Raw genomic sequence first — 15,262 nt, 5'->3', positions numbered from 1 at the left:
CCAACCCCCACTGCGTAGACCTACACACACGGATTGGCTGAAGCCAGGAGAGTCTTCATAAAAGCTCTCCACAGACAGATGGGACACTAGGGACCGTGCTTTTTACATGGGTCTAGACACTATTTCAAGTAATGAAGTAGTATCTGTCAATGTTGTATTTTATATTCAGTCCTTCCAGGATTTTGCAGGCCTTTTGCGGTCTAAAATGTGTGATTTGAAGATTGATACTGTTTTTCATGGTTGTTGGTATCACACATTACGGCTGCGACTTGTGAACAAGGAAATGACTAGCTGACGTATGACGTTTTGCGCGAAAAGGCAATGATAGGTTAAATTTGCGGAAAAGTTGCAGTGATTGGTCAAAATTGCAAGTGGCGATGAATTCACAGGGATTTGTTGAATTTGCATGAATAGTTGCGATCGTGACATCGCTAAATCCTGGAGGGACTGTATATTGATATTGCTCTACTGGCACCTGGTCGTTTTCCAATATTGAGCCACCATAACTAAAACTCATGCTAGTAGCCACTCTAATGGGTTTTTCAGATAGGAAACGAATCCAACGAATCACAGCCTCCTAACGTGTGCTTTCAAATAGCGATCAAGCTTTCCAGAACCAGCAAAAGACCATGACAGAAGACTGGCATGCCGTTTGTGAAAATAAGGCAATATGAAAGCGGTTTGTGTGCGTGCAAGCAGACTGTGTCGTGTGTCAGTGTGACAGGTTATAAATCGTCTTTCAGTTTTTGTTTTACCCTCTTCAGTTTCTCTTAATTTCTTTAAATTGATAGATATCTAAAACATATTAAGGAGAAGCCTAATACAGGCCTGATGCCTGGCCCGCGTTTGAGTTATGACATGAAAATTACCTTCAGGGGCCTAAATAAGTCGGGCCCCGTCGGGCTCGGGCTGAAATGCAGGGCTCTATCACATGTAGTCCAGCTCCTCCAGGATGACACATCCACAGTGCCATCCCAAGAATCTGGAATCTGTGCTCATAGCCTAGCACCATGCAGCTCAATTGGCATGCACCAGAGAACACCAGAATTGACAGGCTGGCTCCCCATTCTCTTCACAGACAAGGGCAGGTTCACACTGAGCACATGTGACAGACGTGAAAGAGTCTGGAGATGCCATGGTGAACATTAAGCTGCCTGCCACGTCATTCAGTAAGATCGGTTTGGTGGTGGGTCAGAGACGGTCTGGAGAGGCATATCCTTTTTCCCTGACTGCTGTTAGGCACCAGGAGGAAGTCCTCAGAGCTGTTGTCAGGCCTTATGCTGGTACAGTGGGCCCTGGGTTCCTCCTGATGCAGGACAATGCCTGGTCTCATGTGGCCAGATTGTGTAAATAGTTCTTGGATGATGACGGCATTGATGCCATTGACTAGCCCTAAAGGTTCCCCAGACCTGAATCCAACTGAGAACCTCTGGGACATTATGTTGAGGAACTCACTCATGCCCTGATCCACGTCTGGGAGGGGATCCCCCAGGACACCATCCGCCATCTCATCAGGAGCATGCCCAGACATTGTTGGGAGTGCATACAGGCACATGGGGGGCCATACACACTACTGAGTATGAGTTGCCGTGATGAAAGTCATGCAAGTTGGATCAGCCTGTGATTTCAATTCCTTTCCTTCTATGTAATTTTGAATCCAGCCTTCACTCGATTGGTGATTTTGGTTTCCACTGACTGTTGTCACATCATTTTGTTTTCAATTAATTATACAATTTACAATAAAGAAAGAGAGAGAAAGAGCTCAAAGAAAACTCAGCTATGACTCCTGGGATCTCATGATTCTTCTCAAATATGTCTCAGTTTTCTCATATTGGCCTCAGGAGCAAAAAACTCATCTCTGTCTTACTCTGATCAAAAGATGAGATCTCTACAGTATCTTAAATAAGCGTAATTTCAGTCTCCAGAGTGTGGATCAGAAAAAAAGCTCCAAGATATTTCTCAGTTTTGTCTTAGTGACCCCGCTTAGGGGTTATTTTACTGAAGTACTTTACTTACGTTGAATGTTGAGGTTTAGTATTTTGTTTTTATGGGGGTTTGTACTTTTTCTCCCCTTAATTTCAAATCCTTATTGTATTTATAGTTAATTATCTGTTACAAGTTACTGAGAAAAATAAACTAAATTTTGACATTGAAAATAATGCACTTTAAAATGTCATGTTTTCCAATTTGTTAAGGTAGTCACAGCCAGCATAACTGGAACACCCAATACTTTGACATTAACAGACAGATTGACAGATTAATTCATTAAGGACCGAATGTACGCAATAACTGAGATACAACATGTATCTGTCATACAGAATAAGCACTTTTACTTTTGATACTTAAGTACATTCACTATGGAATACTTTTATACCTTTTACTTGAGTAGATTTTTGAGGACTTTAAATGTGGATATGGTATTTCTCCTCTTTTAAGTAAAGGACAATTGTACTCTATTTAACGACAATCAGTCCTTCACTGTTAACTTTAGCTGGATGGCACAGCGGCAGTGTTGCTGCCCTTTGAACAACAGGAGTCGTGTTCAAATCCACCTCAGGCCCTCCAGTATGGTTCTCCAAGCACAGACAGTGATGTGATACAATCAAGCTCATGAACATCTCCCCAGAGCTCCCAACTGCTATTTAGGAGCAATAAGCAAGACATTAATGAACTCAAAAAGATGCAATGATGAGATCTCATCTGTTACTTTCATTTATTCTATTGTAATCTCAATTCAGTATCCATTTGTCTTACCCAAGTCTCAAAACCTCAATCTCTGTTCATCTCATCCTTTTCTCCTAAGGGGTTTTAGGAGCAACAATTCAGATTGGAGTGATCTCAAAAAGATATACTATTGAGATCTTAGTGTTTTCTCAAGAGTTAAAGACAAGACTATTCTGAGCAAAAGATTTTTCCTCTGGGCTGGGCAGCTTCCAGGTGTGAATGTGATCAGGGCCTTCCTGCAAAAGAGAGGCTTCCTCTCAGTGAAGCTCCCCTAACTAAATAAAGGTAAAAAAACTTTGAACTATTTTCGTTCATCGAGATCTGATGTGCGATTTAAGGGTTCAAAGAGCTGAGACATCCTGACACTGTAGACTAAAGTGAAGTGTAAGGACTATTGGAAGTCTGTCTAAATTTATGGTTGTTGCTTTAGCTGTGCGTCCTTGGTGCGTATCGTAAGTATCTGAGGGTATTTGGTTGTGTGTGTCTATGCGTGTGTGTGTCTGTCTGAATCAGTATTTGATTGTCAACAACAGAGAATCTTTCAGGATGTGTGTGTGTGTGTGTGTCCCTGTATCTCGTAAGTCCTCCTGGCTCAACCCTAGTCCCTCTGTCATCGTTTGGAGGGTTTCCATGATTTATGTTGTTTTGTGCTTGTTTCTCTGTACCGTTGGGAGGGCGGTCAGGGTTGAAGAGTTCTCCTACAGATATCTGGCTGTGGTTTGTTACTGACAGATCCAGCCTATTTAGCCCCAGTGCTACATTATTGACTTAGCGTCAGCCAGACTAATGTTTTTCTTCCCTGTGCAACACGTAGTTCTGCATGGATAAGCTCAAACTAATTTCCTCTTGTCAGTCCTCTTCTGCTGACTGGCGAGAGCAACATACAATCAAAAACATAAAAAACATCTTTGGTGGGATATGTTTTGGCATGTGTAAGTGCTGTAGCTCATTCTTTGAGCCTTCAGAGAGATTGAGTGCTAAAAGCAGCAGCCAGCAGTGCAGAGTAGCTGCTGAGTTGTGGATTCATCTCACAGGAATAACTTTTAGACAGCTGATATAAAGCAGAGTTAAAGACGCCTTTCCATCAGAATTCAACGCACAAATATGGCCAAACACCTCAAATGAAGCTGCTGTTGCATGGTGCCCATGCTGAGTTCCCAACTCGCCTCAGTGGTTTCTATTGGAGGGGTCAAAGTTTTCCGCACTAATACCGTTTTTTCTTTACTGAAGTTAAATTTCCATTAGTCAAAAACTTGATGAAAACTTCAGATTCTTTGCATTGTAATTTCATTGCAACAATGCAAATATTCAGCATTGCCTCTAGATTTAATTATTAAAATAGATATCAGTCACTGAGAATGTAACCATTTTATTTTATGGCAAGGTTTAGGTCATACTGACTGACTAAGTGAAAAATACTCCAGACATCTATCATCATAGCATTTTGCTGACGGGCACATTTGTGGAATGCAGACATGGGAGTCACAGATGGAAAGAGCTTTACAACAGCAGGAATCACATGTCTGACACAGGTTAAAACAGGGGTTAACCTGCTTGAAAGACTGAATTAAAGGTTAAAGCAAAGGTTAAAGTAACATAATGTAGGATAATCCTATAGATTCAGAGCAACGTCCAGTTTGCAGAAATGATCTACTTACCAAATCTTTGGTTCTTTGTAAATATAGTAAACAGAGTATACTGTAACATGGAAGTTAAACCAGGGATCAGCTCAGCAACAACAATAAAAGTTTTGGTTAAAAGATGTTGATATAACAACCCATCATCTGCATAAATCTTTCAAAAAAGTCACTTTGAAATTAACTTGTTCTGTCTGAGGCTTATGTTCTTTGAACCCAGTAGATGCCATTGTGTTGCTACTATATGCCTTTTATGTTAAGAGTTGAAAACATAAATGCACAGCTGGCCGTGGAGGTTTCTTTATTACCCAGAATCTCACACAACAAAGCTGGTGTGTAAAATGTGATCATACTGAGACATGATGGCAGCAACTATAAAAGTGAAACCCTGGTTGTTAAAGAAAGAAGACGGAATATTTCCTTGAGAAAATGCCAGTTTTCCATGTTGGAGGGAAGGTGTCACTATAATTGTGTCGGAAAGTGTTTTATGTTGTTTATTTCCTGCTGGTTTGTCTGTAAATGGTCCCTGACTGTCTACAGCCGTTAGCTTACTGGTTAGCTGCTGTGTTGTGGTTAGCTGAAGAAAAGAGCCATGAGGTTAGTGGGATTTCAGCACGCGTTTGTGCCGCTAATTCAAACGATACCAACTGAGTCATGTGAGAACTGTCATCACCTGCTCTTTTACGGCCCAGCGAGAGGAAGCCAACCCACGCCTTTACCCAGCGACTTGCTTTATTGGATGTTGACTTGATGCAGCCTTAATGAACGGCTGCTAATTAAAACCGGATTACTGAGTTCAAACAAAGCAGTAAAGCGTAAAATCAGATGCAAGATCCGTGTGATTACAATCAAAGTCAGTGCAGGCTATAACGCTTCTTTTCCTTAATTTCTTTTCTCTTTCCTTTATTTCGTTGTTTTACTCTTTGTTGTTTCTTTTTCTCATTTGGTGTTGCACATTCCTTCCTCTCTCTCCTCTCCCCTCCTCTCTCTTCTCCTTTTTATGCTCTGTGGGGGGAGACGGAGAGCTGAATGATGAGTCTGATGAGTGAATTATGTTTCTGTTCTTGCTTAACAGGTTTTGTTGTGTTGTTTGTTTGTGTTTTCCCTAGAAATCATTTTTTCTGTTAATGTGATGACGTGACAATGAGTTGATTTGCTGTTCTGGTTTCAATGTCAATAAAGGGATTTTGAAACCAAAACTGTGTCTCCTCTCCTGTCTCTTCTCCTCTCCTCTATAAGTCTGTCTGAGAAAGGTGACCCTTGCCAAAGAGAAATAGGAGTTCCAGTATGGTTGTTTTTTTGTCTTTTAGTTTTTTTTTTACCGGGAAGCTAATAATTTCTCAGTTCCCCTTTGTTGAGAAACCAACATATGGTCAACTGGGGAAAAGGAGGAGTTATTTTTTGTTTGGACAAATCATTGCTGCTTGTCCACCTGAGAAGCAAGGACTGGGTGTTTTCGGGAGCCAGGTATCATGTGAAGGAGAAGACATGGAGTATGAATCTGTCACATACGGCATCTGTATGCACCGAATCCGTGCTGCCTGCCGGATCCCTAATTGCACATGCGCAAAAGTGGTCCTGTCTGTCAAAGAAGTTTACCACAAATGTGCCTGTTCATAATTACTCGTGTTGTTGTCTGTTCTCATCTCAGGGCGTCAAATACTGACGCTTTGAGAAAGGCTAACAAAGCGTTATTTGATGCAAAAGGTACCCTTCAGCATCTGTATGAGACGCCCAGTCTAGACCGGAAGCGCTAGTAACTAGCTAGGTAGCTATCTATGTTAGTATAAAAGGTTTTAACTTAAAGGAGACCTATTATTCTTTTCCACATTTTATAACTTATCTACAATGTTATAATGTTGGATGTTAATGTTAAACATGGCCAAACTTTAAAAAATTGAGGTTAAACCAGAAATCACTGTGAGCAAAAACCTCAGGTTTCCTCCTGTTCTGAACGCTCTGTTTTGAACTGCTTTTTCTACCAACCTGTGTTCTATATATGGTCATGTGCTCCTACACTAAAGGCACAGCGACACTCAGTCTGCCTGGTCCGCCCAGCAACAACAACAGCCTGGTAATGTGCTTCAGGTGTTGGCCAATCAGAAGACAGTGGGCTTTGAGAGGGGGGCCTTAAAGTGACAGGAGCATCTACAGCAGTGATGGGAAAAGTCACTCCTTTGAAAGACTTAAGTCACCAAATCTCGTTCATTAAAATGAACTAATCTTTTTTTGTGTCATTTCGTTCATTTTAACTAGGCTGGTTATTGTGGCGCTGCAGCCCTCTAGTGGGGGATTCTTTAAAAAACAGCGCAGTTCTCAAACACAGAAGGCTGCCTGGCTTGCTCTAATTGACAAAGTATAATGCACAAATTCACCTCTTGATCTTTCTCTATCATGGATCTATAAAGCCCCATGGAGCCACAACCAAATTCAAACCATGAAAAAAACCACAGAAATATGTTGTCAATATTCGATTAAGCCACTACTACGGCTAAATCCGTCCATTTTCACAATCCTTCCTGAGTATACTACCAGACCAGCCATATACATATAATTATAATTACTATCACTATATCTCTAAAGTGCTCATTCATAGAGAAGCCTAATGCCTATCCAGGAGTAAAATCTATATATTAACATCAGATTTACTGGGAATATATTGAAGTATTAAGTTTGACACACTAGATGAATAAAACACACTCTTGCGTTCTCTGGCGGACCGGATCAGCTGTTAGCTGTAAACACATTACAGGGCTAACGCTAACGCTGCTATGTGGCTGTGTTTTAATGTTTTAATTAGCCGGTCCGTTTGTTTTGGAGAGGAGACGACCTTTGTGGTAATTCAGCTCCCGGTAGAACTCTGTCAGGGCTCTGAAGTGGAGCGGACCCAGAACAACTCATCAGCTGTTGGCTGTAAACACTAGCAGGACTAAACTTAAGGTGCGGCTGTGTTAAAACTATAACTTAGCACAACATAACTGCGCTGTAATAGCGTTATGCTTTATTAAATGTCACAAAATCAAAATAGAGGGTTGTCACTGTTACCTGACAACAGACTTGCCTCTCATTCCCCGGTGCTGGCAGTAAGTCAGCCTGCCGAGTGAAGACAGACTCCGAGGAGGACCCATGTGAGCACTGAACGATTAGTTCATTCCTGCTCCGCAGTAGACGAGATGTCACATGAAAAATGAACGACTCAAACCCAGAGAACCACAGTTATGAGTCCTGAACTAATCAATTCTGTTTCCTGTGCTGACGGAGCCCATGCAGCTGCTGTGTAACGAGTGAACGTAAAGGCCCTTATAAAAATACTCTTGGTCAAAAAATTTACTTTCTTACCTCAAAATCATTTTTTTCTCTATATATTCTGAATGCACCTCTTTCCAGACTTGATAACCACCATGCCTGATCGGGGAGGAAGTAGGTGAATATTAAAATGATCACCTAACTCCTATCTTATCTGTATTTGTTGGAATTGGTGTTGTTACAACTCTCCCCATGTTACAACCATACCCGGTCTCCCTTATCTCTTTTTACTATTCTCTGCTTGTTTCATCTGCTTGTTTCGTCTGTTTTTCTTCTCTGACCTCTCTATGCAGAGTCTCAAAATAGGATCTGTGAACATAATTGGTGGGAGTGACAGCCATAAAAGCGCATTAATTGCTGAAGTCTTTATTTAAAAAAGGATGGATGTGTTCTTTTGCAAGAGACACATACTAATCCAACAGACAAGACAGACGGGGGCTTATGGTGAAAGGGTCTATGTGTCCTTAGCCATGGCACTAAACTTAGTGCAGGTGTAGCTGTTCTGTTTAGAGCAGCTGCAAACACAACGGTTTTATCTTCTGCTGAAGTGGTGAGGGGTCAGCTGTTGATTTTCAGGGCAGAAAAAGAGAGTAAAAAATAAGTAAAATAAAACATTAGGCTATATACAATTATTTATATGTACAGACAGGTATACACCCAGAACATTCCGCAGTGCATTTTTTGAATTTGCGTCTGGGAGTATGTAAACACCAGCAACAAGATGATAATATGGTTCATCTTTTTTATGGATCTTCACATTAAAAAGTCTGTCCACCTTCTCTCATCTTGCCGGAGTCTTGGTCTGACAGCTCAGAAACATGGACAGCTAGTGCTTGATCCGGGATGTTAATGGGGCAGGTCTCTGTAAAGATGGGATCAAATTTCCGTTGCTTGGCCAATATGAGTACACACTATACACATATATTTATATACATATACACTCTGTAAGCACTATGTTCAATCAATACAATCAAAATAGTCTGTCATTGGAGATGTTGGGTCCTGTGGAGTCTAAGGGAGGATGGCACAAATGAGCCTGCTAAGCGCATTTAGGCTCAGGGCAGGATACGTCTGTGGCTGAAGGTGCTCAGATGCTGTCTCAGCTCAGCATAGAGGATGAGAGAGGTTGTCCATGATGGCTTTCAGCTTCCCTCTCATTCTCCTCTCTACGGGACGGCTGTAGCTCAGGAGGTAGACCGGTCGTCCACTTATCAGAAGGTCGGTGGGTCGATCCCAGTCTGCATGTCGAAGTATCCAGGGGCTACCATCTCTTCCCCCTTATTATGACTTGGGTATGGGGCATCTTGCTGTGTCAGAAGTCCACCCCCAGATCCTTGGTTTTTCCTGTGTTAAGCTGGTGATCCATCCATCCATCCATCCATCCATCCATCCATCGTCAACCGCTTACCCTGTGTACACCCTGGCAAGGTTGCCAGTCCATCACAGGGCCACACATATATAGAAACACACATCGGACTCCAGTTGGCAAGTCAGCTGAAAAAGACCCAGTGCTGCTGACTGTATGTGTTGCAGTAATAAAGAAGTGCTCTGACTCTGTTATTTTAATCTTTTAACTCTCTACATCATAAGTGGGAATGGGCTGTGTGGGGTGTAGTTTGAAGTTGTGGAAGAAGTACTCAATTTTCATACAGATACTACACGAAATGTTACTCAGGTAAAAGGCATCAAGTATAAACCTACTCAAGTAAAAGTAAAAAAGTACCTGGCTTTAAAAATACTTAAATAAGTACTACACATTCAAATCTATTGATCTTACAGAAAGCAATCTACCGTAAAACTTCAATTAATAGCCAAATCCCAAATAGCTGCCTACCTCCTTTACTGGCCTGGTGTGGGAACACATTTTGACAAATAAACGCAGGTCTCCATTAAACGCCTGCTCTGGTTTTTATAGAAGTTCTTTGGATGTATAAAACCTCTTAAACCCCGCGGGGTCGCCTGCTTTAGCTGCTTCTAAGCTGCTTAGATCGTTAATACAAATATTAATGTTTAAACGTATGGTCAATATGACAGTATGAACATGCTACACATCGTTAGATCGGTTAGATTCTCCACAATTCAATAGTTCAATTCATATAGATTTACCGGTGTAAACTGCCTGGTACAAGAGAGACTGCCATTACCTTTGAAGCTCTCATTAAGCCCAAATGTGTCCGTTCCTTAATTATTTATCTTCCTTTAGTCTGTAAGGGTCCACCCATCAAAACAATCAAAACATCTTTTCATAAAGATTAATCCAAGTTGTGAATCCTGTCATGTGAGGTCCATCGCTCTCTGTCTAACTTCTCTCATCCTGCACCGTGTTGTTGTCATGATGTTACTTCAAAATAGAAGCACATAAGCCGTCTGTCAGCGCTAGATCAAATGAATGACGTGTATTTAATATTATTTGATAATTTCTACATAAGTATTATTCTGTTTGAAATAAATAAACTGTTTGATAGTAGTTTCAGTTTTGTGCAAAAGGAATTAAAGTCCTGTCCCATATGGACGCCTGTCCCAAATATAGGCAGGGTCAATTCAGTGATTTTAGCAAATAAAAGCCCGGGCTATTATTCAAAGTTTTATGGTATCTTTTTAAATTCACTCAAGACAGGTTTAAGTACAGCATTATAAGTTGTAGCGAATCACAATATGTAAAGAAAAAATAAAATAAAGAAAAGTGAGTCACAGGAGGACAAGTGGATATTTCCTATACTGTGGGGAGGATAAGTCTGTGTTATTGCTCTACTGATGTGGTAGTATCCCCTTCAGATCGTCTCACAGACACAAAACCCCGTTTGGGACTTTGGGTATAAGAAAGAGACAAGGAGGCGGAAACCAAAACTAACTTAAAATACTTGTGTTCAGGCAGATATCTCACCACAAATCCACACATGTTAACTTCAGCATATCTCATAAAGTGCTGCTCACAGTCCCAAACAGAGCGAAGTTGGCTTCAGTTTTTAGAAACTCCACCAGCTACGATACCACTCAGTCACAAACTGGCTGCGACTCCCAGTGCAAAACCAGAGCTGGTCTGCTGCACGGTCACACCTGACACCACAAGGCTCTCACTACAATCCTCCCCCTCTAATAAACCTGACTGGAAACGTCTTCTAGAAAAGTCCAGAGCTGGTTTGCATGGACTTCTGTGCTCTAACGCAGACCTCATAAAGTCTGTTAAGACTCGGGGCCATTCTGCTGGGTCATTTGGTGGAGCAGCAACTGTTCCTTCAGGGTCTGTGCTGCTTGTATATGATGCTGGCTGTACATCTCTGGCTGTGCTGGTACTGGCTGAGGCTGCCTGTAGTTCACCTGGGTCTGTGACACCTGCTAAAGACGTCTGGACTGGGTCTGTACTAGTACTGGGTGAGGCTGGATATGGATCAGCTGTGCTCGTACTGGCTGACTGGCTGGAAAACGTAATAAAGAGTTGTATTTCACTCATTGTTCAGTCACAAACGCTAAGCAAATGTTTCTGTGCTCATTTAAGAACCTCTGGCTGTCTTTGATGGATTTTTATTAGCAAGCAGTGTGCTATAGCTAGTAGCAGTGGTCGGAGGAGTATTCACAAACATTACGTAATAATGGATGTGAATGGCCTATGTAAATAGGCAAGACTACAATACACAAATATTTCATTACTAGTAAAAGCCCTACATTCAAAGGTTTACTCAAGTAAAACAATAGAAGCTAACATGGATTTAGCATTTTATATGGTAGCTAGATTATTAACTACTTCATATAGGCCTACTGCTGGGTCAGTGCAATATCTGCAGTAGCAATGCATCAAGATGATCATATGTTAACGTATAATTATTATTTTATAATATAATATAATCTGAAATATGGTCGAGTACAATAAAAAAGAAACAGAAAAAGGAAACAAGTAAAATAAGGTGAAAATACTGTAAAACATTAGCCCAAGTATTTAGTAACTTTCCACCACTGTTGCATTGTATGGCTAGTATGGACAACCCAGTAAGCTCATTGTTTGTAAGTAGCCCCACCTTTTTAATGTTTTTACCAGATCTGACCAATAATACCACTGTGTGTCACCAACTTACAGCATGCCAATAATGTGTCGTGGAATGTCGTGTGAAGGCCTTAGACTAGCTGAAGCTATAAAACACACACACACACACACACACACACACACACACACACATATATTACATGATGCAAGATACTATGAGACGGTCAGCCAACCTTTATACCTTTACCTTTATATTTTCTATCACATCATGCTTTAAAGGTTCAGTGTGTAATATTTAGGAGGATCTATTGACAGATGCATCCATAACTATGTTTTCAATGGTGTATAAAGACCTTACATAATGAACAGTTATATTTCTATTACCTTAGAATGAGCCATTTATATCTACATACACCGCGGGTCCTCTTACATGGACATCGCCATGTTGTGCCGCCATGTTGCACCACCATGTTTCTACAGTAGCCCAAACAAACAAATAGCCCTACATAGCGTGTTTTGAATATGTATGTATGAAGAAGTAAAGTTACCTGGGAATTTTTTGCAAGCACTGGTTACTACTACGCCTTACTTACTTTTACGCCTGTTGTCGCTAATTTGCATCATACCTGAAGTTATATATTTTATTATGTTCTATAGACAAATGAACAATTTCCACTTAATTTTACATCAACCTGAAAGCAAATGAAAACAGAAATAATGTTTTATTGTAAATAAATTCAGGCATCAAGGGGTTAACTCAGTTCATGCTTGCTTAGTTGTTTTTGTACCTAGTGAAAGCTTAGTTCTTGCATGCCTAGTTTCCTGAAGTGCACTAGACAGTATTTCAAAAACAGACACAACCAGCCTATTTGTAAGCAATGGTGTTGAGATGACTCACTACTTATTATGTGACTTATTCTGATGCCAACAGTACATCTGCTTTTCCAAATATGTGATATCAAATTTTGGATCAAAATACTTGAATTTCACATGTCAAACCCCATAAAACTAAAAAAAGAAGAAAAAACACGATTGCTGACAGAGAAAGCGGTGTCCAGACAGTTAGGTTGTATTTCAGGTATGATGCATGTTACGTAGGATCAGTGTGTTTTTATCCCTCTTTGAGATTATATATGACACTGGAGACTGGGTAATGCGTTCCTGTGTATTGACTCATGGATACCACATCGTCACCAGCCTCTCTGACGCTTTATGTTTACTGTCATCACTAACTGAAAAGGTAAATAGTGCCCTGTGATGCATGGTAACCACATAAACGGAACTTTTAGAGAGTGACATATCGGCCTATTGTCAAACCGCAGTTTAAGCCCAGCCCCAACCTTCATCTTCATGCTGCCCTTCAACAAGGACCTCAGTGTTTGATATAATGTCTCACTCTCAAGTGTCTCATTCAGCAGGAGATTTACTGTATGTATGAAGGCACACTCTACACACTCACACTCATACACACTCCCTCTCTCACCCCATGCATACACACAATTATTACCGACAGTCTGTGTACATCTAGAGATAGAAGTGTCTCGCCTCTTATATGACGAGCTGTCATAACATTGTACGTCAGCACTGTGGCTTGAATCAGCTGAGATGAGTTCAGAGATGCTGTAAATTCAAATCATATGTCTTCTATATAGTAATGTAGGACCTGCCAACTGTAACCCTTCTGCTTTCTGACTCATTAATCATAGCTGGGTAGATAATGACAAGCCCCTATCCTTGTTACAGTAAGCGTTTCCCTTAGTTTGACAGCAGCAGAGGTTGCAAATGCTAAACACTGAAGCTCAGTGCAGAGAGGTAACTAACTTTGGTGTAACCCTTTAAAGTAAGTGGCAGCGTAAAGTCACTGTTAGAATGCAACGGCTCTAATTAAAATCCAAACTTTTGTCCAACTTGTTTCTTGTTTGGAGTTAACACTCAATTTATTTCTTATTTTCTCGCACGCTCTGGGCCTTGCTGTGAAAAACAATAAAGACTTTGTGGCTTTTAATGGACCTAAAGCATACTATTCAGAAACCTCAGAACCTTGTGGTGTTCTGAATGAGCCGTGGATGACAAACTTTGGAAAATTGCAGTGTTGAAAAAGAAAAGAAATCAGTTTGCATGAGCGTGCAGGAAGTTGCTCCATCATCTCCCAGATGCACTGTGTCAACAAGTTAGGGCACAAATTGATTTAAGATTGCCTAATTGTACTCTGATTAAAGAGCGGTCCTGTTCAGATCCTTTCTTCCTTTTGACTTTTTATTTATTTGGTTTTGGTGTGGAAACAGCTGGGCTCAATGTGTTGATCGTTTGGTGCCTTCTGTGTATGCCTGGTTCGCTCACGTGAGTTTATTTTCCTTCCGACGCGTCCTTTTCATTCCACTGCGAGATCTAAGAGGTGGCTGCACAGCGGGGAGTCAGTGACCACAGCATGTCCAAGAGAGGTCCAACATGTAACAGACGGGAGGTGGGAGACAAGACAGAGGGGGAGGGAAGGGGCAGTTAAACTGAGGCAATGTTTGACAAGCTCCCATGGAGCGATCAAATGCACATTAATGAAAACCACTTTAAGTAAGGGACCAAACATGTTTTCCTATAGTTACATAATGCTTAATTACAAAGAAAGACAGAGAAATAAAAGCAATATGTAAAGTGTATGAATTTTATTTTAAAGGGATCATTGGCACATTTCACGTTCACAATTTTCCAAACAGGTCTTCGAAACAATACTCACATGTACATTGGTTATTTTTATTGCTATGATCCTTGTGTGTTTCTAATGTAAGAGATGTGGCACAAAATCCACAGCCCTCCTACCTTAGAAACAGAATTCTGAAGGTCTCTTCTGTTCTGTCTATCTATCTATCTATCTATCTATCTGTCTATCTATCTGTCTATCTATCTATCTATCTATCTGTCTATCTATCTGTCTATCTGTCTATCTATCTATCTATCTATCTATCTATCTGTCTATCTATCTGTCTATCTATCTATCTGTCTATCTATCTGTCTATCTATCTGTCTATCTGTCTATCTGTCTATCTATCTGTCTATCTGTCTATCTATCTATCTATCTATCTATCTATCTATCTGTCTATCTATCTGTCTATCTATCTATCTATCTGTCTATCTGTCTATCTGTCTATCTATCTATCTATCTATCTATCTATCTGTCTATCTATCTATCTATCTATCTATCTGTCTATCTGTCTATCTGTCTATCTATCTATCTATCTATCTATCTGTCTATCTGTCTATCTGTCTATCTATCTATCTATCTATCTATCTATCTGTCTATCTATCTGTCTATCTATCTATCTATCTATCTGTCTATCTGTCTATCTATCTATCTATCTATCTATCTATCTGTCTATCTATCTATCTATCTATCTATCTGTCTATCTGTCTATCTGTCTATCTATCTATCTATCTATCTATCTATCTGTCTATCTATCTGTCTATCTATCTATCTATCTATCTGTCTATCTGTCTATCTATCTATCTATCTATCTATCTATCTGTCTATCTATCTGTCTATCTATCTATCTATCTATCTGTCTATCTGTCTATCTATCTATCTATCTATCTGTCTATCTATCTATCTATCTATCTATCTGTC

The 15,262-nt window shown here is 40.4% G+C and overlaps 1 protein-coding gene across 2 annotated transcripts in view; it reads left to right on the top strand.

The window, feature by feature from the left end:
- The window catches only part of scube1 (signal peptide, CUB domain, EGF-like 1), a 133,249-nt gene that overhangs the window by 31,052 nt on the left and 86,935 nt on the right, over positions 1–15,262 (top strand). The window lies entirely within an intron of this gene.

The sequence above is a fragment of the Micropterus dolomieu genome, linkage group LG16 (assembly GCF_021292245.1).
Source record: "Micropterus dolomieu isolate WLL.071019.BEF.003 ecotype Adirondacks linkage group LG16, ASM2129224v1, whole genome shotgun sequence".
Lineage (NCBI taxonomy): Eukaryota > Metazoa > Chordata > Actinopteri > Centrarchiformes > Centrarchidae > Micropterus > Micropterus dolomieu.
The sequence above is the reverse complement of the archived record's forward strand: the minus strand, read 5'-3'. Positions and strand labels throughout refer to the sequence as shown.